Raw genomic sequence first — 26,966 nt, forward strand, 5'->3', positions numbered from 1 at the left:
AGAACTTGTGCCCAAAACCAGCAGTAGGAAACAATGCAGGTATAAAAGAAGGTCACAGAAATGTCAGATAATACGAATCTGAAAGCGCTTCAGTATTTTACTCAGGAGTTTCACTCTAACAAGGTGATTTTCCTTCACAGAAATGTAGTGGCAGGCTTATGCCATGCTAGAAGTGATGACCTTTCTCTGCCCCAAATTGAGCAGCAAAAGGTTTTGGCTCTTAATTTGAACCCCTGAGCCAGCTGTGTTTCAGGCTGCAGAAGCTGCAGCTGTTGTGGCAGACGCGGGGTGCAGCCCTGCCTGCCAGTTCCGAGCTGGCCTGCGCTGGTGGCAGCCGTCAGCGCCCGGGGTCCCCTGTGCCACCCATGCCAGGGCTCTGCCTGCCTGCCTCGCAGCCCTGGTAGCCTCAGGGAAACATCGCACTACTCCATCTGCTTTAAAAACAAACAAGCAAACAAAAAGCTCCCTGTAAATATATGTAGAAGTCTTGAAACTAATTCTCAGCGCTTGCTCGGAGTTTGTTGATGGAGCAAATGGATTTTGGATAAACTGCTATTGCTAGTACTACTTAGGTTCCTAAACTTCAGAAGGGAGGCTATGGTGGTCACGTACCCCTGAGGAATGTTGGGAACAGTAAGACAGCTCAGTCATTTCAAGGTGGCCAGAAAATGGGTGTGGCAGTGGAGTGGACACTCTGTGAGTAGGTAGCCTTAAGTCATGTAACGACATGCACTTCAGTGGGAATTTTGCATCAACACCAAGAGATTGTGTCATGATGTGTTGCGTAACAACAAATTGGGCCAAAATTCTGCTGATTTTGACCAAGGTGGATGGGCCACCTTCACTTAAGCTGGCAAAGGGACATAAGTCAATGATGTTTGAAAAACAGCCATGAAACATAGCCCCTTTAGTTTGTTGCTCTGTTGCAAGTCTGCAAAGCTCTGTTGACAGGTCATTGGAAGTAGCTGTTGGAATCTAAGTGCAGTTGGACGCTTTGTCAGTCAGCATCAGCAGGAGGCTTAACGGTTTAGGTTGAGAGGTGGTGCATGGTTTTTTTTCAGAGGAATGGCCCAGTGAAGAGCAGTGTTCACTGCCATGACTACCGTTGTAGCCTTCAAGAGCAATGGTTCATTCAGAGAGAACTTCCTTGGTTCTGCTGGTTTGGTTTCGCAGCTGGAGCAAAGGTACAGCACTGGAAGCAATTCCTAGGGCAGAAGCGGGAGATATCCGAAGCTCTGGACTTCGTTGCCTAAGTGAGCGTAGTCTAATTGGAAGAGTGGTGAGCATCAGTGATATCAGATTTTTTACAAGTTCTTAATTCTGTCAAAACAAGAAAGAAGGAGAGTGATGAAGATGAAATCCTTTCCTCTTCAATCTGCCTATGCAACAACTTCAGCTGTAGTTGTAATGTGTATTCACCTATTTTGAATTGCCCAAAACCAGGCCTAGAGATGCTTCAGAGTCAGAGAAGCGGGTATTTGCTTTATTCGGCGCTGGGTGCATGGGGGATCACTCCTCCTAACACACACACACAGAGCACTCCATACAGTCCAGCATTATGTGTAAAATTTATGAACATTCATCACAATTCTTGGGATAGGAGTGGTTCTAGAAATTACTTCTCGGAAGTCATTAATATCATTAGCATACGTGCCATGCATGCGCTGTGTACGCTGATGGGCGCACTGAGGAAGGCTCCTCTTCTTCCTCGAGGGTCTTTCTGATGAAGATCAGTAGTCTTTGTCACAATGCACTTTTTACCTTTCTTTCTGGAGCATGCACAGTTCTTCGGTGGCTGATGCAGCGATCTCTGTGCCGGTTTTCAAAAGATCCTGTTCCTCTTATCTTGACAAGATTAAGGCGAATCCTGCTGCTTAGGTTTTGTGATTAACATTTGCTGTCTCTTAGTAGTTCACTCGTGTTTACATGAGTTAACTATGGATCAACCCCCTTCTCAATTTTAGCACTGAAAGGATATTAGAGTCATTTAAAGAGATGTCTCCTATGGAGTACTATAAAACTGCCATAATGGTAAGACGTTTTCATACAGTAGTTTTAGCACAGAAGTAATATATGTACAATCTTGGATGTTTCATCCTGCTGGCTCAGGAGCCAGTATTGAGCTTTTCTCCTTTAAATCCAGTCTTAGAGCTCTGCAAGGATCACTGCAGCATGACGTTGTGACAAGGGGATGCTGATTCATGCATAAACCTTTGACGCTTTCCTTCTATCTTCAAGCAGCTTTGAAAACCAGTGATTATCTGGCATGTTGCGACTTGAGAGTCATGGTAAAGGTTTCACCAAACACTTTGTAATATCAGGCTACAGCTTTCATTCCTAAGGAAAGAGCATTGAGCAGATTGCTGGCAAAATGCTGAAAGAATGAGCCAAAACCAAAATCCTTTAATGGGAAAGATGGAAAAAATTTAGATGTGTTTATTTGAACTAAAAATAATGTGGACCAAGCCTAAATGTATTTCACACTAAATTCTTAGAACTGATTTTAAGGGAAGAAGTGAGAAAGATGAATTCCCAAGCGGAATTTTCAGCAGCATAATATTGAGCATTTATTAGTAGAACAAAGGCATATCACAGTGCAGGAGCACTTAGCAATATTGCTAGAGGCGTGGCTCCATTCATTTTACTGTGAACTTTAGTACTTCTTTAAACATAGTCCTTAAGCCCAGAAAGTCATTTACACTTCACTCAACTTTCCCCCCTCCGTCTCTGCCCCCTTGTGCCAGCACACGCCAGCACACTGCCACCTCGGTCCTCTGAGTAGCTCCAGAATTGAAGGCAGGCACCCCCCTCCGGTGCCTCCTCAGTCTCCAACCTAATTTGTAGTTGATGGGTTCTTTGGGAGGTGTGAGTTTTGATGAGATAACAGACTTCCTGGGATGCATGCGGTTTATCTTCTTTGTTTCTTGAAGATGTCTTGGTTTCCACCTCTGTAATTTCTCAACTGAAAGGACATTTATTATCATGTGTTTCTTCCTACGTTTCCCAACATGTTACCACTCATTCGAAGTTACAATTTACTCTAGTCTTGTTTTTACTTACCTATATTTTACCTTAACACTATTTCTACATAGTACATTCTCACTTCTAAATGTTAAAGTGATAGATGCGAAAGACAAAATTTATCGTTCACTCATTTATCACAGGAGGAATGTGTTAGCTGCTTGTGTTGCAGTTCACTTGTAATTGTGGTCTATTACCGCAGGCCTGGGCCCTAGGGTGTATCACTGTGTCCCGCAGCCATAGGGAGGAGGAGGAGAGAAGATCCAGCAGGCAGGAATTGTGCACCAAGATTTATTCATTTAATTATTTCACAAACTCTTTTACAGACTTTTTTCTTCATAGTCTAATTGGACAAAGGATCAGCCCCCCCCCTTGGGGTGATTGGCTAAAATCCTAAACCATCCATTGTCAAAATATTTTTCTACTAGACCATAAACCAGACTTTTCAAGGTTGCAGGTGGCTTGGTTGTTTACATACTCTGCTACCTCTTCTGTGAGAGAGAAAAGTCTCTCACAGACTTAGAAAATAGCAAGAAAATCCTCGCTAGCAGCATTTTGGTATCTACAATTCCCCCTTTTTGTTTGATAAGATAACAACTCCACTATTAATCCTAAATAGAAATTTACATCAGTTATTAATTCTAAATATGTCCTTAAGGCTTTAACGATCTGACTCCATAACAAGAAATTTAAAGTTCAGTCTCTGCTTGTGGAAGGACCATCCCAGTCTCTGCTTGTAGAAGGACCATCTGCCTGATGGTCAACATCTTGGTCATCATCAGAAGAGTCTGATGGCTGATGATCTACATTCTGGTGGCCACTTGGATGGTTGGTGTTCTGGTCATCATTTGGAGGTTGCCTGTTCTGCCTCTGGTGCCGTAGGGCAGGGCGAACACATTTTGCAGCTAGCCACCGTACCCCAGTATCTGTAGAAACGCAAGCATAGCCACGACCCCAAACCATAAGTTCCCGCAGGCCTTCCCACTGGTTAGTGAGTAAATTCCACACCCAGACTTTTGCCCAGGGCAGTTGTCTCTTGCCTGCAGATTGCAATGAGAGAAAGTGATTCAGAAGAACAGGATTCTTTGAATTTTGTGGTACCGTAAGGTGATTAATTGTATACGAGCTTTTGCTAGTCGGCTTCAGTAACCAAATTCAAAGGTTCCTGTGAGAATCGTTGAAAAGCCATGATAACAGCCCTTAATTCAACTAACTAAGCAGAGTCTGACTCGGATTGGTGTGTTAATCAACCACTGCAAAGGCAGTGTAGGATACTGTGCACCTTTGCGCACAGTGACCCCTGCTAAAAATTTGTCCCGATCCGTATGCCCCAGGCTGCCAACACATCCCGTCCCCAAAGGTTAAGGGAAGTGGTAGTAACATAAGGCCTAATTGTAGCTGTGTGCCCCTCTGAGTCCTTCACCGTCACAGGCCGTTCGCTTCAATAGCTCTGTGTGGTTCATCCTCATCCTGTGATGGCCGATCCCACTGGGGGTAAAGGCCATGAGGGAGGCCACGCAGAGAAGGAGATGATAGTTACATCAGCACCAGTATCAATCAAACCTTGAAGCTGAGTCCAGGGCGGACGGGCGTTCGGCAGGATCAGGGTACACGTCATCTGTGGCCTTTGGTCAGAGATGTCTGCAGTCCAGAAGGCCTGCAGAAGTCCTGTAGATCCACTGCTGTTATCTTTGTGAGTTTGTTGTTCTATCCTGGGGACACAAGACTTAAAAGGCACTAATTTAGCAAGGCAGGTCTTTTCAGGAATAGTTACAGGGGGTTTTCAAATTCCCTATAAAACTGAGGACAAGGCTCCGAGGAGCGGATTCCCATCAATCCGACCTCATCCTCATCCTATCGCATTAAACCTGTTAGAAGCCAGACCTGAACAGCCCCTCTCTTCCTTTGTCTCTGAGCTAACGTGAGCCGACATCAACGGCTCCTGCCGTGTTTCCCTCTGCAAAGAAGCCAGCTAGCTAGCCCAGCAAGCTCTTTTCCTGATCCCGAAGTCGCTTCAGCGACGCGTGGAGGTAACGCAGCTGGACTGTCTCTGACCAGGGGCACGCCAGAGTCAGTGCCTCGAGCACCAAACGCTGCGTTATTGGACATTGAAGGTTCAGGCTAAGGAGAATCCAAAACGTGGACAGCATCTCCCTTCTGCTGGAAGCCTTGAAGTTCACCACTGCAGTCTGCAGCCTACACAGATCATGTGAGTATTGTAAAAGTTCTCCAAGGAAGAGCAAGAACGAGGCTAATGCATGCACACAAACGCTGATCAAAAGCACTTGATGCTCTTGGACAAAAATAGGGAACCTTCACTTTTGGAAAGACAAGGTGACTATGGTTGTCTCTACAGTACTAGTAGGAAAATATCCCTGAAGTTTTGCAAAACCTCTTTTCAGGGGTTTGTTAACTTCATCTTTGTTAAGAACTGGGGAACACAGGGAGACCTGTCACTTTTTTTGCAGAATGCCATAGAAACTGCTACACTCACTTCAACAACAGTCCAAGTAACCTTCTCTGCAAATACTGACCATTTGCAGTTCTGGTTGATACAAGCCCCCATTACCTAAGAAAGGAACAACTCGGCAAGCAGTTTGCATAGATGAACAACTTAGCACGACTGCGGCTGATGACATGCCCTGACCTTTTTTGCCTTCAGCTATGGGTGCCGTACCCTCCTACCCTCACACATGCCACTCAAAGATCCACCTGTGACAGCAACTGTGCCAAGCCGCCACCCTTCTTCAGCACCATCGCACCTACCACAAGGTAGCTGAATCAGAGGGAAAAGGAGGTCGCCAATGGAGGTGTTATAAACATATATTATATTGGCTTCTCGCAAAGTATAAAGTAGATATTATATAATGTTAGAAATGCTTTTTGCTGTGTGGATGTAGTTTTCTTTTTAGCAAGAATGTTAGCAAGTGTGAGCACGTAAGATAACCTCCAAACGAACAGAGGATGAGGCCCGAAAAGCTGCTAATCAACACTTTGTCTAGGGAGCAAAAGGGCCCAAAGGCTACTCCGCCCGGAGAACAGGCGGCCAGGAGAGTCCAAGAGCCGTTATCACCACTCTGCCCGGAGAGACGAAGAGGCCCAAAGCTGCAATCAGCCCTGTCTGTCTGGAGAATTAAGAAATCCACCCTACCATCGACTCTTGCCTAGCGGGCCCAACCCCAAGAATCAAGAGAAATAAAACCACAAGGCAGAAGACTACGCATGCTCTAAAAAGGCGGAACCAAGGAGTGGCCATGCAGAACAGCTCCAGGAAAAGTTTTAATATGAATAAAGAACAGACAGTAAAAATGGTATAAAAAAGACTCACCTCTGGCATCAGGTGTGCTCTTGGCAGAGCACCAAGGCACCCGGCCATTACCCCGTTGCTTTATTTGATGTGTCTCTTATTGTCTTTATATTAAACCCTTTAAATTCTCACGAGTTCACGAGTGAACCTCGTTTTTCACAATTAAGGGCTCGTCCCGGAGCTACACCTCGCCTCTGAAAAGCGTGGGAGGATTCAAGAAGCAAGGGTAAGGCGCCTCCCGCCCAAGTTGGCAGGACCTTTGCTTAGCATCCTCTGGCGTGATTTGGTGGCAGCAGGGCAACACCCGGAGGACAAGAAAGACACAAAAATAAAGCAAATGAAAGAGAGCGCTCTCGACAAAAATCCCACAGACACTGGAAAAGAAACAGGACTGGGAAGTATTGTCCAAAGAAAAAGGGGGTGGTTACGGGAGATGAGCGTGTGTGAATGAGACGTGGGCTGGTTGCCCCCAGATCTGCGAAGCGAGTGTGGCAGTCTCTGAGTGCTGCCGTTCCGTCTTGTTCACGAGAACAGCGGCCAGCGAGGAGACAAAGCGAGAGATAAGCGGAGTGAAAGAATCTCCGGGGGTGACTGGGACGGGGTCCCAGAGAAGGGGTTGCAAAGTGGGAGCTACCCCCCCATATGCTGGGTTGAGGAAAACTCCAAGAGCACCCAGGGCCTAAAAGTACCCCAAGAGAGGTTGGGGTTTGGATGCTAGCAATGCTGGGTTGAGGGAAATCCAAGAGCACCCAGAATCCTAAGGATTATATCATACCCATGGGTGGATACTAACAAGTGACTTGAAAGAGGTACCTTATTATTCTGTTGTGAGTAGGAATGAGTGAGTGAACAAATATTAAAAAAGAGTGAATGTGTGAATGAAAAACTGTGTAATTCGAAGTTAACTTTGTTTTTGGGGAAGGTGGGCTCTAATAAATTTTTTGGTGTTTTTTGTACTGTGAAAGGGTGGGTAGTATTTTACAGCAGTGAAGATTGGTGTTTTAAAGGAATGAATTAGTATTTCAAAGGGGGGGATAAATTGGTATTTTGAGTAATAGAGAACTCCTGGGAAAATGGGACAACAACCTAGTAAATTAAGTTCAAATTATAAAAGGGTGCCAGAGGATATACCCCGAGACAGTCCCCTCGGGGTCAAACTCGCAAACTGGGAAACTGATCCTTCTACAAAAGGAAAAGAGAAAGTAAAAATGATTCAATTCTGCATGAAAGAGTGGGTAAAAAAGGAAATCAGATCTGATCATGTGTACTGGCCAAAATACGGGTCTGATGAGGCATGGATTTGCCAGGCTCTAAATGTATTTGTAAATTCAAAAGAGCCATCTCACCCTGAGGAGAGAGAATATGCTTCTTGCTGGACAGGAATTACAAAACCTCTGGGAACCAAAGTCTTCAAAATATCAGAAACCGCAGAGGAAAAGCAAACAGAAGAGAAAAAAGGCTGAGACCCTTTAGAAGTATTGCCTCCGCCGCCAGCACCAGAAGCTGCCCTCCTCCCCCTGGCTCCGGGGCTTCCCCCGCCAGCCCCCCCTCCGCCCGCACCGGGGGCCTTTCCCCCGGCAGCCCTCCCGCCCCAATGGAGCTGGGGGGGAGCCCTGCCCCCGCCCATGCCGGGGATCCCACCCTTCCCATATATCTCGGGAATCCCAGCACCCTCAATTGCATCAAGGGAAAGGTCACACGTCCCGGCTTCAGCCCCTACCTCTCCTGCCTTGAGAAACCCGGCTTTAGCCCCGGTGCCCGCCTCCTGTGCTCCGGAATATCTGGCTTCACTGCCATACCCCACCCCCACCCTCTGCACCACAGAATATTCAGCTTCAGCGCCAGACTTTGAATCTGCCCCTCCTCCCCAGGGGAGTTCGGTGCTTTCTTCCCAAATCAACCCTCTTCTTAACGAAGGAGCACCATACCAGAATACAGGAGGTGCCATTAAGGCTCCGAGGCAGCCCAACAAGCCCTCCATTGCTAAACAAACAGAGGGAAGCCGAGAAATTCATTTCTTTCCGTTAAGAGAAGTACCTACGGGAGGAGGGGGAAGCGGCTTTGTGAGTGCTCCTCTAACCTCTACAGAGGTTAGGAATTTCAAAAAAGAAATTAAAGGATTATTAGAAGACCCCATAGGTACAGCTGAAATGTTGGACCAGTTCTTAGGTCCCAACATTTTCACTTGGGAAGAAATGCAATCAATAATGAAAATAATATTCTCCCAAGAAGAAAGAGAAATGATTAGAATTGCTGGAATAAAAATTTGGGGAAAAGAAAACCAACAAGGTCCACCCGGGGATCAGAAAATGCCCATTACACCTCCTAACTGGAACCAAAATGATGAAGCTGGGAGGGGACATATGAATGATTATTGTAATTTGATAATCAAGGGAATAAAAGAGGGGGCACTCTGAGGACAAAATGTCAGAAAGGCCTTTGAGGGGCAGCAAGGGAAGGAAGAAACCCCGACTGAGTGGCTGGAGAGGCTCCGAAAGAATATGAAACAATATTCTGGGAGAGACCCGGAGTCCCTAGCAGGGCAAGCCCTGCTAAGAGTTAACTTTGTCACTCATGCCTGGCCAGATATTAGAAAAAAATTGGAAAAAATAGAAGATTGGTATGAGAAACCATTACAAGACCTAGTAAGGGAAGCTCAAAAGATATATATGTCCGGAGGGATGAAGAAAAAGCCAAAGTGGGAGCAAAGATCATGATAGCCACTATGCGAGAGAGTACCTTCCAAAAAAAATCTAAAGCCCTCAGGTAACACTCCTAAACATTCCAGATTCAGAAATGGTGGAAAAGAGAAAAATAAAACCTCAGCACAATCAAGATTCCAAGAACAACCCAGGGATGCCTGTTTCTATTGCAAGGAAGAAGGGCATTATCAAAGAGAATGCCCCCACCTGAGGAGGGATCTGAAAAGATTTCAAGAGACACGCACAGAAGAAAAATAGGGAAATCATGGGCTCTATTTTTGGGGGGATAAATACCATCTGGAGCCTTTGATAACTTTAAAAGTAGGCCCCGAAGAGGAAGTATTGGAATTTATAGTTGACACTGGGGCAGAAAAGACTTGTGTGATGAATATTCCAAAAGGGAGTAATGATATGGTAAAAGTAACAGGAGCAAAGGGGGAAGGATTTAAGGTCTCTGTCATTAAAGATGTGGTTATTGAAGGGGAAACAAAAATAGGGATAGGGGATGCTTTGTTAGCTCCTGAGGCTGGCAGCAATTTATTGGGAAGGGATTTACAAATCCAACTGGGGATTGGAGTCATACCAGAAGAAGGGAAAATGACGGCCAAAGTGTTTAAACTTAGCCAAGAAGATGAAAGCAAAATTAACAGAGAGGTTTGGGCTAGGGAAGGGAATAGGGGTGGACTAGATCTTGACCCCATAAGGGTCACAATTGAAAAAGAAGAAGGTCCCATTTGTGTACATCAGTACCCTATATCTTTAGAAGGGAGAAAAGGCTTAAAACCAGTGATAGAAGAATTAATAAAGGATGGGACACTAGAACCTTGTAAATCCCCTCATAATAGCCCTATTCTCCCAGTAAAGAAATCTGATGGAAATTATAAATTAGTGCAAGATTTAAGAGAAGTAAACAAAAGAACACGGGCCTGCTACCCTATGGTTCCTAATCCCTGCACTCTTTTAAGCAAAATTCCACCTCAACATCAGTGGTTTAGTGTGGTAGATCTTAAAAATGCCTTTTGGGCCTGCCCACTGGCAGAGGAAAGCCGAAATATTTTTGCCTTTGAATGGGAAGATCCAAACACAGGGAAAAAGAACCAGTTGAGGTGGACTAAACTGCCACAGGGCTATTGTGAGGCCCCAAATTTATTTGGGCAAGCCTTGGGAGAAATACTACAAACCTTCCCCACTCCCCCAGGAATACAATTTATCCAATATGGAGATGACCTTCTAATATCAGGAGAAGATGAAATGAAAGTTAAAGGAGCTACCATAAAGCTTCTAAATTTTCTTGGGAAAAAGGGACTAAAGGCATCAAAAAGGAAATTACAGTTTGTGGAATCAGAAGTAAAATATCTCGGCCACCTGATAAGCAAAGGTAGCTGACAACTAAGTCCTGAAACAATTACAGGGATTTTATCCCTCCCTCCTCCCTCTTCAAAAAAGGAGGTTAGGAGACTGCTGGGGCTACTGGGATATTGCAGATTATGGATTGAAAGATATACACAAGCAGTAAAATTTTTATATGAAAAATTAACAGGGGGAGACAATATACAATGGACCAAAGATGATGATGATAATAAATTAGAAAAACTGAAGTTGAAACTAGCCTCGGTACCAGCCCTAAGCTTACCCTCACTAGAAAAACCCTTTCATTTATATGTGAATGCAGAAAATGGAGTAGCTCATGGTGTATTAGTCCGGGAATGGGGAGGGGTGAGAAGACCAATAGCTTATTTAGCTAAACTATTGGACCCAGTAAGCCGTGGCTGGCCAGTATGCATTCAAGCCATAGCAGCTACCGCTATTTTGGTGGAGGAGAGCCGTAAGCTCACCTTTGGAAGTAAACTGATTGTATACACACCCCATGCGGTCCGAAATGTGCTAAATCAAAAAGCTGAAAAATGGTTAACAGACTCCAGGCTATTAAAATATGAAGCAATTCTGATTGACAGTAATGATCTAACTATAGAAGCAAGCAAAAGCCTCAATCCGGCCCAATTCCTGTATGGAGAACCAAAAGATGACCTGGCACATGATTGCTTAGAAATTACTCAATACCAAACAAAAGTTCGAGAAGATCTAGCTGAACAAGCCCTCTTAGAAGAGGAAAGAATATATGTGGATGGTTCATCCAGATGCTTGCAAGGAAAAAGAATGTCAAGATATGCCTTAGTCGATGGGATAAATATGCAGGCCATCGAAAAAGGAAAACTACCTTCAAATTGGTCGGCGCAGTCTTGTGAATTATACGCTCTAAAGAGAGCACTGGAGCATTTAGCACACAAAAAGGGGACCGTCTATACTGATTCAAAGTACATACCTTTGGAAAGATCTGGGAAGAAAGGGGTTTACTAAATTCAAAGGGGAAAGAACTGATACATGAAGGCCTGATTTCAGAAGTGTTGGAAGCATTAAAATTGCCTGAAGAAATAGCCGTAGTGCATATCAAAGGACACCAAGAAGGGATGACCCCAGAAATAAGAGGGAATAACCTAGCAGACCAAGAAGCCAAAGATGCAGCAGAAAATGGGACTGAACCAATTCTGTTAATCCTGACCCCAGAAAGGGGAGAATTGGAAATCCCCAAATTTAGTAAAGAAGAAGAAAAAGAATTATTTAAGATAGGGGGAGAACAAGATCAATCTGGAAAACGGAAACTTCCTGATGGGAGACAGTTACTTAATAAGCCACTCACTAAGAGAATATTAGAAGATATGCATCAAAAAACTCATTGGGGTACTCAAGCTAGCTTGTGTGATCATTTTCTAAAAAATTATGGGTGTATTGGAATCTTTGGGGTAGCAAAACAAATAACTGGGAACTGTAGAACTTGCCAAAGAGTGACTAGGAAAATAATGAGAAAAACAACATTAGGAGGCCGTGAGTTAGCTCTGCGACCATTCCAAAGTATCCAAGTAGATTTCACTAAACTTCCTCAAATACAGAGATGGAAGTTCCTATTAGTAATAGCAGACCACCTAACTTGTTGGGTAGAAGCAGTTCCTGCTACTAGAGCTACAGCTAACATAGTATGCAAAACCCTTCTGGAACAAATTATTCCCAGATATGGAATGGTTAATAAAATAAACTCAGATAGAAGAACACATTTTACATCCAAAGTCTTACAACAAATAACTCAAGCCTTGGGAATAAAATGGGAATTACATACCCCCTGGCACCCACAAAGTTCAGGCCAAGTAGAAAGAGTGAACCAGACTTTGAAAAAAACTTTAACAAAATTAATGATTGAAACTCAAATGTCATGGGTAAAATGCTTACCTTTGGCTCTGTTGAGAGGCCGAACACAGCCCAGGTCAGACCTGGGAGTGTCTCCTTATGAGATGATGTTCGGATTACCCTTCCTTACTGCTCAACATGAAACAGCCACTTATGAAGTAGGAGAAGTAAGTGTCAAAAAATATGTCACCGCAATTGCCAGAACACTTGAAAATTTGCGGCTGAAAGGAATGATCCCTCAAACCACAGCTTTGGAGTTCAAAATTCATAATATCCATTCAGGGGAATGGGTACTAGTAAAAACATGGAAAGAACAATCTTTGACTCCACAATGGGAGGGTCCTTTTCAGGTACTGCTGATGACTGAGGCCGCAATCCAGACCAAGGAACGAGGGTAGATCCATGCCAGCAGAATCAAAGGACCTGTAAAAGAACCTGAAGAGTGGACTGTAATATCCAAACCAGGTGATACCAAATTGATTCTTAAACGGAGACCAGGTGGCAATGAGCTAGAACAATCTAAATAATCCAAGGGATATGCAAAGAATCACACCTAACTGAGAAGTAAAAGCCAAATTTATATCAGTGGCCCCTGGACAAATTCTGGGACATCGTGGAGAAGAATATTCTCACTTCAAACAGGAAGGGTTGGGACTGGATCAAACAGGGAACTCTCATGTCCTGATTCTAGCCTGTGATTTGTATTAAGAAGGGGGAGAATCACAACTTCCATCAGTGCCACATCATATACCCTGTTTGAATCATTCTAACACGGGGCATGCCAACCACGTCAAATATAAGTAATTAATCTAGAGGGAAATTGGCATTTCACACCGTCGACACCCTAGTTGTAAAGGGTGTCAAGCACAAAATCAACCCCCTATCCAGACAAAATCATAAGCAACAAAAGCAATAACTTTGCTCTGCAGATGGGAATTACTAGTGCCTGTTGAATGGGAAACACCTAAGATACGATAAGATACTACAGTTAAAAAGGTGCCAAAAGAAATTTGCCTAAAAGCTACAAAGGAAGTGACAAGGAAATAGAGGGCAAGACCGGGTCGGCCACTGTACTCGCCACCGAGAAGATCCAATACACCTGCTATGGGTTGCAACCTCATAGGCAAGGGAGGTGGGAGTATAAGCCATGCCGGACCTCTGTTATTCCTTCTTTTGTCACTTCTCCTGGTCCCTTTTGGGACACCGGCAAGACCATGTTACAAATGCTATCGAAAGCTCTACATGGAAAGACACCGGGGCTTCTTTCTTATTACTCATACCCATACCAACAGTCACTGTTATGACTCATCCAAATTAGGTATTTGCATGCATAAAGGAGAAAAATATTGGATTACAGAAAATTTAGGAACAAGTGGAAACAGACTAAGAAGCAATTGTCCAAAAGGAGAAAAATAGATTTGCTCCACAGCTGCCACCAGGGGAACAGTCCAAGATTTGGTAAAAGAGCAAGTGGTAAGTAAAGATACAAAGCCAGCACAGCAACCTCGCCCTATATTCACCTCACCACGCCAGGACCTGTATGCAAAGCTCAAACAACAAAGAGGAAAAAACCCCAAGGTTAGGAAAAAACCTGTTTGTGGAATTGGGGGAGAGGATAGGTAAAGAACTTAACATAACCAACTGTTGGGTCTGTGGAGGAGCTTTAATGACAGAAGAATGGCCACGGAAAGGTAGCAGCGTAGGCCCGGTAGAACTCCTTAAATGGAACCGGACAAATATAAGAGGGGGGAACCGACCTGAGGGGTGGATTTTAAGTTCAACAGTGATAGGGGAAGAATGCCTCTGGCGAACTGGGATAAACTTTCTTAATGAAGTAGGAAACACTCCCTGTAAAAGCTATAAAGTGAGTAACAAAACTTCAAGGTGGTGGGTCCCAGAAAAACCAACTTGGTATTGAGCCCAGAAAAAAGGAAAAGACTGTGTATATGATCATGAAGTTGGACTCTTTCAGTGTAATGACACGAGGAAAAATCCTTATTTTGGAATCCCAGAAATAGCCAAATTTGGGGAGAATATAAATCAACAAGAAGGTGATTATTGGAAAGCACCAGATGGCTTCTTTTGGATATGTGGGAAAAGGGCATCCCCAAGACTCCCTTCACATTGGAAAGGGAGTTGTACACTAAGAATCATTCAACCAGGGTTTTTCCTTTTCCCAGAACCAGTGGGAGATCAATTAGGTATACCTCTCTATGAAGACTTCAAAAGAAAGAAAAGAGATTTAATTGGAGGATTCCAAAAATGGAAAGATGAGGAATGGCCCCCTGAACGAATATTAGAAACAGATGGGCCAGCTACCTAAGCACAAGATGGAAGTTGGGGATATCAGACCCCAATTTACATGCTGAATCGTATCATCAGACTCCAAGCTCTTGTAGAAATCATAACCAATGAAACAGCTGGGGCTATGGAATTAATAGTCAGCCAGCAACGCCAAACCAGAGCTGCAATACATCAAAATAGGCTGGCTTTAGACTATTTACTGGCCGAAGAAGGCGGTGTGTGCAGGAAGTTCAATACATCGGACTGTTGTTTAAAAATTGATGACAATGGGGATGCCGTTCTAGATATGGCCAACCAAATCAGAAAAATAGCCCATGTACCAGTCCAAAAATGGGAATCAATGATGTCTGCTAACTGGTGGGATGGCATATTGGGGAAAGAATGGTGGAAGAAGCTAGGTTTCTTCCTCTTATGTGCTACAGCTAGTCTAATATTTCTCCCTTGCTTGATCCCCCGCTTTATTCGGCTAATCACCAGCATAGTTCAAGGCATGCAAGTTGTGGCAATGCCTACTGACCCAAAGTTGGCTATGTCTGGAACAGCACAAAAAATTATGGTATTAAAAAGACAAAGTGATACAAAAGACCCTCTTGAAGAAGCCAAATTGATCTGTGAAAAGAACGAACAGACATTAGAAGCCAAGAAAAAAGAATTATTGCTCAAGCCAAATGATTTATAAAATAGAAAAGGGGGGATTGTTATAAACATATATTATATTAGCTTCTCGCAAAGTATAAAGTAGATATTATATAACGTTAGAAATGCTTTCTGCTGTGTGGATGTAGTTTTCTCTCTTTTTAGCAAGAATGTTAGCAAGTGTGAGCACGTAAGATAACCTCCAAACGAACAGAGGATGAGGCCCGAAAAGCTGCTAATCAACACTTTGTCTAGGGAGCAAAAGGGCCCAAAGGCTACTCCGCCCGGAGAACGGGCGGCCAGGAGAGTCCGGGAGATTTTATCACCACTCTGCCCGGAGAGACGAAGAGGCCCAAAGCTGCAATCAGCCCTGACTGTCTGGAGAATTAAGAAATCCACCCTACCATCGACTCTTGCCTAGCGGGCCCAACCCCAAGAATCAAGAGAAATAAAACCACAAGGCAGAAGACTAGGCACGCTCTAAAAAGGCGGAACCAAGGAGTGGCCATGCAGAACAGCTCCAGGAAAAGTTTTAATATGAATAAAGAACAGACAGTAAAAACGGTATAAAAAGGACTGACCTCTGGCATCAGGTGTGCTCTTGGCAGAGCACCAAGGCAACTGGCTGTTACCCCGTTGCTTTATTTGATGTGTCTCTTATTGTCTTTATATTAAACCCCTTTAAATTCTCACAGGAGAGTGAACTTCGTTTTTCACAGAGAGAAGTTGTTCCCCCTGACAGCTAAGCTCCAACTACGGTGTCGCTTATGTCCTTCCCAGGACGGGCGGGAAAACGCCTCGGCGCAGCGCAGCGCTGGCCGGGAGCGGCCGGCACGGCACCGAGCGCGCTCCCCACTCCCTCCCGCCCGCGCCGCTGCGGAGACCCCGGGTTCGCCGGAATCGGCCACATGCTGCACGGAGGGCAGCGCGGCAAAGGCGGCCTCCCCTCGTCGCCCGGGGAAGGCCGGCCTCGGATCCCCGCTCTCTCCACCGGCACGGGCAGTGCCAGCAGCCTCTCGCTGTGGTCGCCGCTGGCCGAAAGCCTCGCCGCGCACCGCCCGGCCGGCCCCGCCGCTCCGCGGGGTCACACGGCACCTGCCGTGGGCGGCCGCCGAGCGACAGGAAGCAGAAGCGCTCACCGCCGCGCCGCTCGCCGCCCCGCCCGGGCGCTCCTCTCCTCGCGCTACCACGATGGCGCCGGCCCGCCCCGCCTTCCCCGTCGCCTGCGGCGCAACGCGGCTGCTCCGAGCCACGCAGCACGCGTGCGGCCGGGCCCTGCCGAGCTGCCGGCGGAGCCGGGGCACAGCACGGGCGGGAGAGCTTCCGGCAAGGCTGGGCGGGCGGCGAGCGCGGCCGAGCGTGAGCGCGCCAGGCGGGCGGCGGGCGGCGGCGTGATGGAGAGCTAGATGGAGGCGGCAGCACCGCGCGGCATAAAATAGCTGATCGTCCGGCAGCCGCCCGCTCCGCAGCCCCTCGGCTGCTGTCGAGAAGGGCCCCGGCCCTGGCCGCGGGCAGCCCTGGCGGGGCAGGGGAGCACTGCGGGCAGCCCCGGGGCCGCGCAGCCGTCTGCAACGCGCGGTGGGAGCCGCTGGGAACTATTTTACACGTCCCGGGGGGCTGGAGAGGAGCACGGAGACCACGCGGCAGGTCGCTGCCGTTAGGGAAAATTAATCCACGATGCCTGAGGTTTATATCCGAAAAGGAGACAGAGGAGTCCTGCAACATTCTTCGACTACAGGGAGAGTCCATGGGGCTTTTCCCATGGCGTCTGTCAAACGGTTGCGGGATGCAGCCCCCTTTTGATGCCAAGTTCCCGGCCACAGCACCCTCTTCCTTTTCCCCACTGGCTGAGGTATTCGGGAGATACAGACTTCCGGAACTGCCTACTCTATGCGCCCCCCTCTAATATGCACCCCCCTCTTGGCATCGAGAAGAAAGAAAAGAACCCCATTCCTAATGCTCTTAAGTCTTTGTTGCCTTGCTCTAGGTTCAGGAATTTAACACGGCCTTGATTAATCAACAGTCTCTGATGATTAGTAACAGTTCTAGAGAACTCCTAGTTTCTTCTGTTACTTCACTAGCCATAACTTCCTAGCCTTGTCTACAGGCCGATTCACACGGTCTCTTTGTAAAGACTCATCCATCTCATTCCTTTTAATCCCTCCTCTTTTTATTTGCTCTGTATTTGTCTTTACAAACCTTAATTACCATGGATTTAATTTTTTCTTCTGGAGTCTTCTTGGGTTTTGCTATTATTTGCAGTGACATTCTTTTCTGTCCTTTTGTAGTCATTTCTGGATCAGGTAGGCATGGCTGCTAGCGGCATCCCCTTGAGCACCTGCTGAAAGAGCTGCAGCCAGCATGGTGTCACGCATGGTAAAAAGATGAGAATTGCGATAGCATATAAGAGGAGAAATCGTATTCATTTAGCCCATAGCTGGCCAGTTAACTATGAAAATATGTCCCATTCCCATCCTTTCAACATTTGGACAGGTCCACGAGCTGACGTTATTTCCTTTGTTATTTGTTTGACCACTTTTCCGCTGTCATCTGCTTGCAAACAGCAGCTCGAGTCATTTAATTTCCCACAAACTCCTCCTTCTTCTGCCAACAGATAATCTAATACCATCCAATGTTGAAATACCGCTTTCCTCATTTAAGTGGGTTGCTCAGCAAAAAGGTCAAGCGCTGTGGCTGGCTGGTTGGTAATTATTTCCGAGACAGCTTGTAACCTAATTATCTCCTTCAAATGATAAATGGGTTCCCAGGCATCTGGGATTAATTCCTTAGGTTTCCAAGGGGCTGGTCCATCGTGTTGGGTAACTTGTTCTGTTGGCCGTTCATCATTTCCCCGTTTTGGGGTGCTCCCTCCAGCCAGGGCTGCATCAGCTGACTGCTTTTCTCTAATTAAATCATCACAGATTTTGATTCCTAAGCGATTTCCCAGAACTTGTAGTAGCAAAAAGAACAACAGTCTACTAAATATACCATATCCCTGACCAGTTTGGAGGTAACCTGAGCTAAGCATGTTGGCCACAAATCCAATACTGTCCTTTCAAAGCCCGTGTTCCATTAGCAAAGGAACCTACCCATGGTCATCAATTGGTGGCTCAAAATACAGCAGGATTCCCGGGCCTAACGGTCCTCCAACAAGAGTTGCCCCACCATAAGGGTCCCAGCATTTGCATTTCCAAGCTCCCGCACAGGGTTCCCACCTACATTTACATCTGCAAGCTGCTTGGTTGGATTTGGAGCAGAACTCACTAAAAGGCTTTGAGTTCCAATCCGGTGTGGCCATTCCCACTGATAATCACAAACAACATGTCTTCTACTTGTGGGATTTTTGTGGGGACTGCTCAAAAACAGGTGGTCAAAAAAACCCCTTGTCCCTCCCCATTGCTTTACAGGCTTCCAAATATTTTTGGTAAGTGTGATAAGAACGCCTTACGCAGCTACTGTTAGTGAGCCGAACAGGTATTTGATTGCATTTGCCTTGATATTTGGAACAATTGGAAGGAGGGCAATTGGGGGTCCAAACCCAGTTGTTCAAGCCCAGAGGGAAAGTCAATTGACAATTGCCTTTTCCTACATAGACACGCCCTATCCTATTAGGCAATAAGTGCCTGTTGGAGAAGAATGAAGTGGCCGTGAACTTCCTTCTTTGGCCCCAAATCCCATCCCACTGTGGGCCCTCACATTGACCCACCATTTAGGTTCAGCTGGGCTAGCCAACTGTGGCCACTCTTCAGATCCTCCTGGCCTTCCACAGAGCCAGCAATTGCTAAGGTTAAAAACTTTTGCTACTTCTTCTCCTAAGGCTGCAAATTGATTCTCCCACTCCTGGCCTAAACTCAGCTGACCATATCAAAGTAGAATTAGTAAGGAAAATGTTTTAATAGTGTCATCTAATTAGCTAGTCTAATTTTCCCGTTGTCTTCTGCAGCACCTGTGGCAATTGAAGACACAGAAACCACTTAACGTAACAAAATGGCCACAAGTATTAGCCCCCAAGTGAGTGGAGATTCTAGAGGAGGGATGCCTTTACAGTCTATTTCAGCAGACGGTCTGAAGGTAGGACTGCGGGGCTTCTTCCGATGTCGAAGCACTGCCTACTGCTCCGGCCCACTCCTGCAGAGTGTCAGTCACGGCCTCCCGGCCTTCTCCTCCAGCTGAGATGTGCAAATCTCCGAGGCTTCAGAGACCTTGACCCGAGAGTGACGGGTTCACCTGTGTTCAGCTTACTTGACGGCTGTTTTCTGTCGTCAGTGACACTTGGAATGGGCCACGCCATTTCACCAGCACTGGCGCTTCTTTCTACTCCTTAATTAGGACTCAATCTCCTGGTTGGATGTTAAAAGCAGCAAAGTCCAAAGGCCGGGCTTGCGCCAGCTGAGTTTCCTGTTGAAGGGGTTTCACAAGAAGCAGGATCCTGGCCACAGATGGTTTTAAAAATGCATCACTTGCCTCTACCCCCCCCCCCACTGGGTGGAGACTTACCAGGAGGGCAATTGCAAACAACGATTGAAAGGGAGATAACTGAATCTCTCTTCTGGGTTGGGCCCTCATTCTCACCAAAGCCAATGTCCAAAGCCCTACCCATGGCATCTTGGTTTCTATTACCAGCTTCAAAAGGTGTTTATTTCTCTCTTCATTGTTTTCTACCCGAGCCGAGCTCTGGGGGTGCCAGGGCCTATGGAGGTTCCATTGTGTTCCTAAAGAAGCCAAAACCCCTTGAAGGATCTTTCCTGCAAAATGAGTTCCCCTATCTGAATCTATTGCTTCTACAATGCTGTATCTTGGAATGATTTGTTCCAAAAATGCCTTAAGAACAGATCCTGTCATTACTGAAGTAGTTGGAAATACTTCTGGCCACCTTGCTAGCTGACATACGATTACCAGAAGATATTAAGCCTTGCCACTTGGGGCATCTCCGGAAAATCCACCTGGCATCTTTGGAAGGGCCATGCAGCCCAAGGCCTCCCTCCTCTAGCAAGTTACTTTGTAACTTGGCTGTTGGCTTTAGCACAGATCAAGCAACCTTCAACAGCTCCTTTTGCCAGTCTAAAAAAACCCCCAGCAACATACATCATGAGATAGGCTTCTGCCAATCCTCAGGAAGTGCAAGAACTCTCTTAATGGAGTTGCTTTAATATTGGTAGGGCCAAAGGTTCTGGTATCTCGTTTGCCATCCCTTGGAAACCAATTCTTGCCTTTTTTCTCTGCCACACGACTTTTAACTGTATGTCAAACTGCTGTGGTAGAAAAGACAGCTTCCTGGGCAGTGATGGAGTCACGGGGAGCAAAGGGGGCATCTTGGAGAGTTCTGGCAGAAGTGTGGCTTTCTGAGTTTCTTCATCCACCAAAAAGGAGACAGAGGAGTCCTGTAACATTCTTCAACTCCAGGGAGAGGCCATGGGGCTTTTGCCATGGAGTCTCTCAAATGATTGCGGGAAGCAGCCCCCTTCTGATGTTAAGTTCCTGGCAACAGCACCCTCTGAGGTACTCGGGAATTACAGACTTCCGGAACTGCCTACTCTATGCCCCCCTCTAATATGCACTCCCCTTTTGGAATGGAAAAGGAAGAAAACCAAACTATTCCTAATGCTGGGAAGTCTTTGCTGCCTTGCTCTAGGTTCAGGAATTTAGCAGGGCCTTGGCTGAGCAACAGTCTCTGTTGATTAGTAACAGTTTCTAGAACGAATACTTTCTTCTGTTACTTCCCCCCCTGTAAATTCCTAGCCTTGTCTAAGGAGAGATTCACACGGTCTCTTTGTAAAGACACATCTATCTTACTCCTTTCACGCCCACACCTTCCTTGCGGTGGAACGGCTCTCCCCGGCACAGCACCTGGCACAAAACCCCCGTATACGCACACACACACCTGCACTTACCCTGCACTCCACTGCACACACACACACACACACACCTCCCGCACACTAACACCCCCTCCACATCCCCACCATGCTACTTGCAGTGGCCCCGCCCCTGCCATCCCCACCGGCTGGCAGCACCCACTCCTCGCATGCTTCCCCATGCCTTGCATTTCCTTGCTGCCCCCTCTGTAGCCTTCCCTCAACCTGCCTTTTCTCCCCTGCCTTGCACTGACTTGCTCACCCATCCCCCACCTGACTTCCTTTCACATTCGTCTAGGTCTGGCCTCACCTTTCCTTTTCCTTCTAGGACCCTCATTGCCTTGCCTCGCCTCGCAAAGCCACCACTTGCCTTGCCTTGCCCTTGAACCCCTCCCTTGCCTTGCATGACCTTGCTCACCCCTCCCCCACCTGGAATTCAACACCCCTTTTCAATGACATTTCTGGGCCTTGCCCTGCCCTTTCTGCTCCTCCGAGGAATCTCAAAGCTCTCAAGCATCTCCGGTGTTTCAGGATCCCATGAGAGGAAGACCAGGGGAGGACGCATGTTGCCACACTCATCTCTGTGGGCAGCCTTTGTCTGGGAGCAATCCTTGCATGTCTTGAACCTTGGAGGGGCAATTCACATTTTGCCCTTGAGCTCGGGGACCAGAAAGAGAGTTCTTTTGCATACAAGGGAAAGCAGGTAGCTCAAGTCTTTTAGGTACAGAGGAGAGATGACCCACGCGGGATCAAGGCCACACAGAGCACTTGGTCCTGGCCACTTTTGTGTACCAGCAGTCCTTGAATGTACTTCTCACCTGCCTTGCCTGGCCTTGCCTTGGCAACACAACAGTTGCCTTGCCTTGCCCTGCTAGCCCTCTGGAGCCTTGCATTCCTTTGCACGGCCATGCCCAGCACATGACCTGCCTACTGTTTTCCTCCAGGGCCTTGGCTTGCTGAGCCCTTCCTGTTTCTGCCTGGCCTTCCCATCAGTGGCCCTTCCTTCCTACAGCCAGCCTTGCCTCTAACTTCTGGACCTTCTCTTGTCTACCACTCCATTTGCTTTCCCCTCACTGCTCTGGCCTTGCCTACCTCTCCCTTGACTTGCCCACAATTGCCTGCACTCGGTTTGCAGCGCCTTGCCTGCATGGAAGGCAAGGGAAAGAGTGGTAGGCCGGGCAAAGCAAAGCCAGCAAGTTGTAGGCAGTGCGAGGCAAGGCAGACGTAGGCAAAGGAAGCAGAGCAAGGGTACCTTAAGAAGAACTAGACAAGGCAAGGCCAAGAGACTCGGAGTGCCTTTCCTTGGGAAGGCAAGGACATAGTGCCAGTGTTGCTGGAGCAGATGTTAAGGTACTGTGGGGAGGAATAGTCCAGCAAGACATTTCTCTTCTGGCCCCTGTGCGTGTGGGGGCAATTGTTGGACATATTCAATACTGGAGGCGGATCAGTCGCTGGATGTGTTGTATTTTGGAGGAGGGGATGCCGTTTCTTTGGAGATGGGCTTGTAGTTGCTCTCTTTGGCAAGGAAGGCAGGTTTGGATGTGCACATCAGGTACTCCTAGGGATTTTAAAGGCTTTTCCCAACAGGCAGAGCTCTCTCTGGGTTCGAGCTGTTGAGCTGTCAGTGGGAATGCAAAGGCCAAGCTCTTAAGCTATTTGTCCTGGTGCCTTCAGTGTGTGAGCAGTCCCTGGTGCCGTTGCCTTTGGATCCTGACTCTGGGAGAGGGAAGGCTTAGGATGGTACCTAGAGCTGAGAAGGAGAGTGCTGAGAACAGCGTGTGTGCTGCTAGTTTGAGGGGTGCAGGTGAAGTTGTAGGCAGCAAGATCTTCCTCAGCTGGCACTGTTTTGAGCCCTGTTTTTGCCAGATGGTTTCAAGTTGGTGGGCGGAATCTGCGAGAGGGAAAAGATTTGTATGGGCCAAAGAGGTGTGGTGTAAAGAAGAGTGTGCTCTTGGAAGGGGAAGATGAGGGCAACCTTTTTGTCCTGACACCGTTGATTTGAGTGCAGGGCCGTTTGCAAGTTGCCTCTGTCTGCCCTTGGGGTGGTTTCGAGCTGGGCCAGGTGCTTGGCCTTCTTTTGCAAGTCTGCAGCGCCGTCGTGTGGTTGTTTCCATGAGCGCTGACAGTGCCCGGCAAAAAGCGCTTGGCTGGCGCGGCCCCAGTCGTGTGGAAGCAGTTGGTGGAAGAGCTCCGCTGTGCATCCTGACTCTTGGAGACATAAAAGGATGTAACCCTGCGCGTAGCGGGGAAGCAAGACGAATCTTTTCATTGTTGGCTGAGCAGTTTCTAAGCGGCAAAAGTAAAGGCAGTTTCAGCACGGCCTCTTTCTTTCAGAACCTTTTCTGTGCCATCATGAACATGCTCAACATGCCACTCGCACCCGCTGAACTGCATCAAAGGCCCTGGAGATAGGCGCTTTCCTTCAAGCTCTCTGTAGCATCGTACCCTCCACCTCTGGCGGATCCCAAAGCCCTTCCAAACATCCAGCAGCTGCACGCAGAGAACAAGTGCTAAAACAAGGCGTTGGCCTTCCTAGTCCTTTTAAAGTCTGTGAACTAGGCGAAACATTCCAGTGAGCAGCACTTTCCTTCGCAACTATATCTAGAGCATCATCACATTCTCTCCAAGTGGGTAAGTCCACCCTTGCAGCGCAGCGTTTGCAGCCACAGTTCGGACTGAGAGATAGGCCAGGTGAGAAAGCATTTCTTGACTATCCCTCTTCTCTGGAAGACTTGATACTCGCAGCGCAACCACGTCCACACACCTTCAGTGTGGCCAGGTTCAAGCAGCTAGAGCTCCCAGAGATGGGAGAGTCAGGAGAGAAGACGTTCCAAAAGTACCGTGTACTTACAGCAGCATTAAAACTGTGCACAGCAGTCTGCAGCACTGTAGACTGCGGCTTCTCCGACAGACGAGCCATCCCATTGTTGCCTCTCGCAGCCTGCTTGCTAGCTGCTCTCCTGAAGAAAAGAACTAGAAGAAAAAGCCAATGCTGGGCTGCACCTTCCCCTTGCCTTACGTAAAGCCACCTAAACTCCCCGCTGCACTCTCTACTTCCCCTCTCCTTGGAAGCGACCACTGTGTTTGCTGCATCTCGAAGCCTAAAGTTAAGCGCCAAAGTTTCCAAGGATGGTTGGAAGAAGGATAAGTAGTAGCACAAGGAAGTAGTTGTCGTTGAACTTCCTCCTTCTCAATGCTAACGTGAATTGGGCAGGCAGGCGAGTGCTAGCCACGCTCCTTTCTCAGTTTGTACGCTGCGGACACGAGTCCGGTGCTCTGCGCCTTCGTTCGGCCTCTTTAGTACCCATGTCGCTCTTTCATTCAGCCGGAGTCGAAGCGTCGTCTACTTCTCGCCCAGAGAGCACGGTGCCGGCAGCGAAATGCCCCAGCCGACTGCTTCTGCCGACACACGCCTGGTCTATGCACTTTCCCTCGCAGCGACATACAGCAGCACTTTCGGTCTTTCTTGTCGTCCAAATGGAAAGGGAAAGATTCTCTGCTATGTCCCGCCCAGAGAACAGTTTTAGGTCAACCAGCACGCCCAGAGCTTGCCCTCGACGCGTGGAAACTTGTGTTTGCACCACATTCAAGTGGCTGCCGTCTTTCCTTTACAGCCTGCAGAGCACCGTCAGACCGCCGTGCTCTCTGCACCTGCCTTCTCAGTTCTAAGTACTACCGCGCCTCTTACAGCCTTGCAGGAAGCAAAGACACGGGTAGTCATCTCGCAGAGAAGAACGTGGAAGGACGAAAGGATGATCTTCCTTTCTCCTGCTTCTTGCCTGAATTGTGGTGCTGTATTGAAAGTCTTGGCTAGCGAAAAGCTCATCCAGCAAGTGCCTCATTCCTGACGCATCTCGCTGAGCGAGAGTTTCACGAAGAGTTTAGACTCTGGAAACAGCAAGAAAATGATTGTACGTCGAGCTGAGGAAAATCCGTGCACAGCACACTGTGGATGCGTGCAGTGTTCGCGCTGAAGAGCGCCAAAACGCAAAGCCATCGCTGGGCTTCAGTTTTGTCCAGACCGCAGAAGGCGAAGAACGAAGCAACTGGGCACCGCGTTAACGTACTCAGTGGACCGAATTTCAAATGTCCAGCCAAAAGCTGCTTCATAAGCAGATTCAGCTGAGAATGCTCTGGCTGCTTCACAAAGTAAGGCGCAGCCGTTTCCATTCATCACACTACCTGGCCAGAAGCAGTATCCTACACCTTCAATGCTGCAGCGTCCATGCAGCTGGAGCACACGCAGTAGGACGCGTCCAGATAGACGGCGTTCTTCAAGTACCCCCCTCCTCCAAGCAGCCTTGAAACTGAGCACAACACACTGCGGCTCGGGAGCTTCCTTCTCAGATAGACGTGCCGTCACGTTATTCACTCTCGCAGCTCCGTTGCCCACTTGCAGCAGCTGCTACCAAAGCAAAATGCTCCAGAAGTAAAAAGCACTGCCGGGCTGCACTTTCCCTTGCCTCACGTAAAGCACCATAAACTGTCCGCTGTGCTCTGTATTTCCATTCTCCGCCGCATCTACCACTGTTATCTCTGCATCTCGAAGCATAAAGCTCGGCACAATTCCTCCCAGGGAACGCTGGAAGAGAAATAGGCAGCAGCACAAGTAGCTGCAAGTGGAACTTTCTGTTTTAAAACGCTAACGTGAATCCGGAAACAAGCGAGTGACAGCCAGGCTTCCTCTTGCAGCCTGTGCGATGCACACACCAGCTCGGTGCTCTGCCCTCATTCTTTAATGCTCTTCGTACCATGTCGCGCTTTCATTCTGCCGGAGTCGAAGCGTCGTCTACTTCTCGCCCAGAGAGCACGGTGCCAGCGGAGAAAGGCTCCAGAAAAACGCTCCAGGCTGCTGATTCTTCCCAAACACACCAGGGCTATGCACTTTCCTTCGCAGCGCTAAGTAGCATCACATTCTGTTTGCGTTGGAGCCGGAATGCAAAGGGAAAGATTCTCGGTTACGTCTCACTCAGCGCCCAGTTTTAGGTCACCAAGCTTACCCGGAGCTTACCCGCGACGCGTGGAAATTGGTATTTGCACCATATTCAAGTGGTAGCTTTCTTTCCTTTACAGCCTGCAGAGCGCCGTCAGATCGCGGTGCTCTCTGCACCTGCCTTCTCCCTTCCAAGTACCACCGCGCACCTTACAGCCTTGCAGGAAGCAAAGACGTGGAGAGATGTCTCGCAGAGAAGATCGTGCAAAGACGAAAAGATGTTCTTCTTTGCTTTTCCTCGTCGCCCAGATTGTGGTGCTCTACTGAAAGCGTGGGCTAACGAATGGCTAATCTAGCATGTGCTTCCCTTCTAATGCATTTCGCTGAGCGAGAGCTGAGGAAAATCCTTGCACTGTACACTATGGATGCGTGCAGTAGACACGCAGAAGAGCGGCACAGCTCATAACCATCGCACACTCCAGCCCAGAGCTCTGGGGCTGCGTTCTTCTCAATTTCCGGCGCTGGACAGAACTGAGACATTGAGCTTTGGCTCTCTTTAGTGTGTGTACTGCACGCATCCAGAGCGCGCTGTGCACAGATTCTCCTCAGCGCTACGTGCAAGCACAGACTTTCTGCTTCGCAGAGCCCAACTGTCCGCCGAAGCTCTCGCTCAGAGAAATGTGTCAGGAGAGAAGCACTTGCTGGATTAGCCTTACACTGGCCAACAGTTCCAAAGAAGCACCATAGTCTTCTTGCGAGAAAGGATAATAAAACACATGTATTGTCCCAGCAAAGTTCTCTGTGCTAGCCGAAGCCGAGAATCTTTCCCTTAAGATTAAGACCACAACGCAGACAGCATTTTGTGCTACTTAACGCTGAGAGGGATAGCCCAGGCGTGTTTCGGCAGAGGCAGAAGCCCGGAGCGTTTCTCTGCCGGCACCGTGCTCTCAGGCGAGAAGTAGACGACGCTT

Source organism: Aphelocoma coerulescens, unplaced genomic scaffold (genome assembly GCF_041296385.1).
Source record: "Aphelocoma coerulescens isolate FSJ_1873_10779 unplaced genomic scaffold, UR_Acoe_1.0 HiC_scaffold_72, whole genome shotgun sequence".
In the NCBI taxonomy this organism is placed as follows: Eukaryota; Metazoa; Chordata; class Aves; order Passeriformes; family Corvidae; genus Aphelocoma; species Aphelocoma coerulescens.